Below are 6669 nucleotides of genomic sequence, written 5' to 3' on the forward strand. Positions count from 1 at the left end.
AGGCTCCAGTTTCCCTGCAATGCAGAAAATGAAAAAAATATTAATTAAAATTGGCAATAAAATATGAGCATGTAGAGTCTATCCATCCATCCATCCATCCATCTTCTGCCGCTTATCCGGGGTCGGGTCGCGGGGGCAGCAGCCTAAGCAGGGAAGCCCAGACTTCCCTCTCCCCAGCCACATTTGCCAACTCTGCGGGGGGGATCCCGAGGCGTTCCCAGGCCAGCCGAGAGATGTAATCCCTCCAGCGTGTCCTGGGTCTTCCCCGGGGTCTCCTCCCAGAGGGACGTGCCTGGAACACCTCACCAGGGAGGTCCAGGAGGCATCCTGACCAGATGCCCGAGCCACCTCAACTGGTTCCTCTCGATGCGGAGGAGCAGCGGCTCTACTCTGATCTCCTCCCGGATGACCGAGCTCCTCACCCTATCTCTAAGGGAGAGCCCGGCCACCCTGCGGAGGAAACTCATTTCAGCCGCCTGTATACGAGATCTCCTTCTTTCGGTCACGACCCACAGCTCATGACCATAGGTGAGGGTAGGAACGTAGATCGACTGGTAAATCGAGAGCTTCGCCTTCTGGCTCAGCTCCTTCTTCACCACGACAGACCGGCGCAGAGTCCGCATTACTGCAGACGCCGCACCGATCCGTCTGTCCATCTCACGCTCCATCCTGCCCTCACTCGTGAACAAGACCCCGAGATATTTAAACTCCTCCACTTGAGGCAGGACCTGACTCCCGACCCGGAGAGGACAATCCACCATATTCCGGCATGTAGAGTTAAAAAAAAACATAACAAATATGAAAATAAATTCAGATTAAAATGCAAAAAATATTGAATAATAAGAACCAAAATAACAAAATTAAAACATTTTAATCAAAATTATCATTTTTAAAATTTTCATGTGAGTTTATAATGAAGTATAAATGGAAACATTTATAAAATAAAAAAAAATATTAAAGAAATAAAATTAGATGAAAAAATGAAGCGTCTTTAAGCTTTTTCTGGTTTTTCCAGTTTGGTTTGTTCCGGATTCACCAGGAATCTGCTGCAGACAGGAAGAACGAGTCAAACGTTTCTGAATCAAGCAGAACATCCTTCGTCTTGCCAGAGAGACTTTCTGTGTTTGTCTGGACGCCTCCGTCTCCAGGGACATCCTCCGCCACGCCTGTAAATGACTTTTTCATGCTCGGGGCTCTGCAGGACGACAGGGGGGAGGGTGAAGAGCGGCTTCCTCTCGCAGGTCAAGGTCACCTGTCGGCGGGAAAACAAGATGGCTGAGCAGATGCAGGTGGAGGCGTTGTGTCAGGATGGAGCTCAGAAAGATGCTTCGCGCCTCCTGCCGGCGAACAAATCTCCACAGCGATGCCTGAAGGTAATTTTCTGCTCCCTTACGTGCGTAAAAGTGGAGTTTTCTGGTCACGTGGCGGACATTTTCTCCAGAGCGACTCGATCTGAGAGAACAAGACCAGCAGGAAGTCAGACGGCGGGGCGTCGTCGTGACAACGTGCTGGTCCAGCTGGACGCCACGCAGCAAGTCATGTCATGAAGTCGACCTGTTGGGGATTCGAACACAAAGCTACTGCTTTTCTCCTCCCTCACTGCAGATCATGTGACCACCAGCTGTCACCGTGGCAACCACAATGTGCGAAGATGTCACGAATCCAATCAAAACTATATTCTTTCTTTGTTGCATCTTTTCAGTAAAAATAATAAAAAGTCTAGTTTTTTCTGCCTTTGCGTCTTTTCCGCCATTTTGAGTTCCTGCCTGCAATGCATTGTGGTCCACATGGACCCGTCAGTCACCACCATAGACAATATATATATAAGATGGGCGGAGCCTCTGTGATGTCACCGGTAGCTGAATTAAAGCTCTTTGGTTGGTTTCCTACCATTGCCATCGTCTGACCTGCCTGTGGCTAAGAGCTAACTGAGCGAACTCGGAGCGAACCAGCTAACGGAGGTAAGCGGGCTAGCTTGATGGGTTGAAATCATGGACCGTATATGAAAGATGGATGGAGCCACCGGCAGATCAAAAGTGAAGCCTATTTGCTTCACTTTTGAATAAAGTGCATAAAACGGCACTTCCTCCATCATCCACTAGGGGCTCCAAAACAGAGCGAATCCCCAAAGACTCCCATGTTAAAAATAAACATGTTCACAGCAGAATAAACATGTTTACAGCAGAAATAAACATGTTTACAGCAGAAGTAAACATGTTTACAGCAGAATAAACATGTTTACAGCAGAAATAAACATGTTTACAGCAGAATAAACATGTTTACAGCAGAAAAAAACATGTTTACAGCAGAAATAAACATGTTTACAGCAGAAGTAAACATGTTTACAGCAGAAATAAACATGTTTACAGCAGAAATAAACATGTTTACAGCCAAATCCATTTTAGGTTTAATAGGTCAGGTTTCCCTTCATGACAACTGTGGAGGGAGTGAATTATTTTCTAACTCGACCGTTTAAAAGTAATTTCATCTCGAAGTTCTGCATATTTAGGGGCGTGTCCTTTTGATTGACAGGTACCCGATCTCCCGCTTCAAGTCAGAAGAACGTAGAACAACCGCGGTTTTAAGCCGGTTAACAACGTGACTTAGCTTTAGCCCGCTTACCTCCGTTAGCTGGTTAGCTCCCGTTATCTCCGGGTTAGCTCGGTTAGCTCTTAGCTAACCGGGTTAGCTCGGTTAGCTCTTAGCTACAGAAAGCTCGGAGTTCGCTCGATGTCAGTCATCCACCATGACGCCCACAGCCCCCCTCTCAGCTCCACCTCTTTGCCCATATTTGTATTTTCCTGGACAGACGACACGCATGCCCCTCCTCCTGTTAGCTTTGTTAGCTCCGGGTTAGCTCTTAGCTACACTTTTGGACTTTGATAGATGTCAATCATCCACCCCTCTCACAGCTCTACCTCTTTGTCCATATTTGTATTTTCCTGGTGAGACGATATGCATGGTGATGGAGCCAAGATGGTGATGGTAGGAACCGCCGACCGAGCTTAAATTCAGCTCTTTAGAAACCTACGGGTGACGTCACGGAGGCTCCGCCCATCTTTTCTATACAGTCTATAAACAAGACCCCCAGATGCAGCATAAAGTTGGATGCTAATGGTCACAGTGCCATTAACTACAGTCTATGTAACGGAGGTAAGCGGGCTAGCTTGATGGGTTGAGATCCATCCATCTTCTGAGCCGCTGTGTCCAGTGCCGGGTCGCTGGGAAGGTGGAGTTGGTCTCGGTAGTCGCTGGGTGGGACGATGGTTCAGCTGTTTGTTTCTCTGTAAACAACGTTTTTCTTCCAAGTTTTCTTGTGTTCTCTGGATGAAAAAGATGTTTTATAAATAAAGTTTGTTTGATTGACAGGAAAAAACCTCAGGAGACAAACACGGGAAGACTTCCAGATTTTAGACGAGCGGTGAAAGAACTGGATCTGAAATCCAGATAAGACCTGAACCAGAACCTGGGAGACATCTGGACCTTCTGCTGATCCGTCTGCTGTTGGCCAAAGTCTCATCAGAAACGGTCTCCATGGAAACGTGGCGTCAACAAGCCGGGAAAGGACGAGGTCACATGACCCAAGAACTGGGTTGAAGATCAGTGGAAACGGGTCTGATGGCGGGACGGATCTTCTCCAGAACCAGGACCAGGAACAGTCTGATCCTCTCCAGAACCAGGACCGGGACACGTCTGATCCTCTCCAGAACCAGGACCAGGAAAAGTCTGATCCTCTCCAGAACCAGCACCGGGACACGTCTGATCCTCTCCAGAACCAGAACCTGGACACATCTGATCCTCTCCAGAACCAGCACCGGGACACGTCTGATCCTCTCCAGAACCAGCACCGGGACACGTCTGATCCTCTCCAGAACCAGAACCTGGACACATCTGATCCTCTCCAGAACCAGGGCCGGGACACGTCTGATCCTCTCCAGAACCAGCACCGGGACACGTCTGATCCTCTCCAGAACCAGGGCCGGGACACGTCTGATCCTCTCCAGAACCAGGGCCGGGACACGTCTGATCCTCTCCAGAACCAGCACCGGGACACGTCTGATCCTCTCCAGAACCAGAACCTGGACACATCTGATCCTCTCCAGAACCAGAACCTGGACACGTCTGATCCTCTCCAGAACCAGAACCTGGACACGTCTGATCCTCTCCAGAACCAGAACCTGGACACGTCCGATCCTCTCCAGAACCAGAACCTGGACACGTCCGATCCTCTCCAGAACCAGAACCTGGACACGTCCGATCCTCTCCAGAACCAGAACCGGGACACGTCCGATCCTCTCCAGAACCAGGACCGGGACACGTCTGATCCTCTCCAGAACCAGAACCTGGACACGTCTGATCCTCTCCAGAACCAGAACCTGGACACGTCTGATCCTCTCCAGAACCAGGACCTGGACACGTCTGATCCTCTCCAGAACCAGAACCTGGACACGTCTGATCCTCTCCAGAACCAGGACCGGGACACGTCTGATCCTCTCCAGAACCAGGACCGGGACACGTCTGATCCTCTCCAGAACCAGAACCTGGACGCGTCTGATCCTCTCCAGAACCAGCACCGGGACGCGTCTGATCCTCTCCAGAACCAGAACCTGGACACGTCTGATCCTCTCCAGAACCAGGACCTGGACACGTCTGATCCTCTCCAGAACCAGAACCTGGACACGTCTGATCCTCTCCAGAACCAGAACCTGGACACGTCTGATCCTCTCCAGAACCAGGACCTGGACACGTCTGATCCTCTCCAGAACCAGGACCTGGACACGTCTGATCCTCTCCAGAACCAGAACCTGGACACGTCTGATCCTCTCCAGAACCAGAACCTGGACACGTCTGATCCTCTCCAGAACCAGGACCGGGACACGTCTGATCCTCTCCAGAACCAGAACCTGGACACGTCTGATCCTCTCCAGAACCAGCACCGGGACACGTCTGATCCTCTCCAGAACCAGCACCGGGACACGTCTGATCCTCTCCAGAACCAGAACCTGGACACGTCTGATCCTCTCCAGAACCAGAACCTGGACACGTCTGATCCTCTCCAGAACCAGGACCTGGACACGTCTGATCCTCTCCAGAACCAGAACCTGGACACGTCTGATCCTCTCCAGAACCAGGACCGGGACACGTCTGATCCTCTCCAGAACCAGAACCTGGACACGTCTGATCTTCTCCAGAACCAGCACCGGGACACGTCTGATCCTCTCCAGAACCAGAACCTGGACACATCTGATCCTCTCCAGAACCAGAACCTGGACACATCTGATCCTCTCCAGAACCAGAACCTGGACACGTCTGATCCTCTCCAGAACCAGAACCTGGACACGTCTGATCCTCTCCAGAACCAGAACCTGGACACGTCTGATCCTCTCCAGAACCAGGACCTGGACACGTCTGATCCTCTCCAGAACCAGAACCTGGACACGTCTGATCCTCTCCAGAACCAGAACCTGGACACGTCTGATCCTCTCCAGAACCAGAACCTGGACACGTCTGATCCTCTCCAGAACCAGAACCTGGACACGTCTGATCCTCTCCAGAACCAGAACCTGGACACGTCTGATCCTCTCCAGAACCAGGACCTGGACACGTCTGATCCTCTCCAGAACCAGAACCTGGACACGTCTGATCCTCTCCAGAACCAGGACCGGGACACGTCTGATCCTCTCCAGAACCAGAACCTGGACACGTCTGATCTTCTCCAGAACCAGCACCGGGACACGTCTGATCCTCTCCAGAACCAGAACCTGGACACATCTGATCCTCTCCAGAACCAGAACCTGGACACATCTGATCCTCTCCAGAACCAGAACCTGGACACGTCTGATCCTCTCCAGAACCAGAACCTGGACACGTCTGATCCTCTCCAGAACCAGAACCTGGACACGTCTGATCCTCTCCAGAACCAGGACCTGGACACGTCTGATCCTCTCCAGAACCAGAACCTGGACACATCTGATCCTCTCCAGAACCAGAACCTGGACACGTCTGATCCTCTCCAGAACCAGAACCTGGACACGTCTGATCCTCTCCAGAACCAGAACCTGGACACGTCTGATCCTCTCCAGAACCAGGACCGGGACACGTCTGATCCTCTCCAGAACCAGAACCTGGACACGTCTGATCCTCTCCAGAACCAGAACCTGGACACATCTGATCCTCTCCAGAACCAGGACCGGGACACGTCTGATCCTCTCCAGAACCAGAACCTGGACACGTCCGATCCTCTCCAGAACCAGAACCTGGACACGTCCGATCCTCTCCAGAACCAGGACCTGGACACGTCTGATCCTCTCCAGAACCAGGGCCGGGACACGTCTGATCCTCTCCAGAACCAGAACCTGGACACGTCTGATCCTCTCCAGAACCAGAACCGGGACACGTCTGATCCTCTCCAGAACCAGAACCTGGACACGTCTGATCCTCTCCAGAACCAGAACCTGGACACGTCCGATCCTCTCCAGAACCAGAACCTGGACACGTCTGATCCTCTCCAGAACCAGAACCTGGACACGTCCGATCCTCTCCAGAACCAGGGCCGGGACACGTCTGATCCTCTCCAGAACCAGAACCTGGACACGTCTGATCCTCTCCAGAACCAGAACCGGGACACGTCTGATCCTCTCCAGAACCAGAACCGGGACACGTCTGATC

The sequence above is a fragment of the Telmatherina bonti genome, assembly GCF_933228915.1.
Source record: "Telmatherina bonti genome assembly, chromosome: 15".
Classification (NCBI taxonomy): Eukaryota; Metazoa; Chordata; class Actinopteri; order Atheriniformes; family Telmatherinidae; genus Telmatherina; species Telmatherina bonti.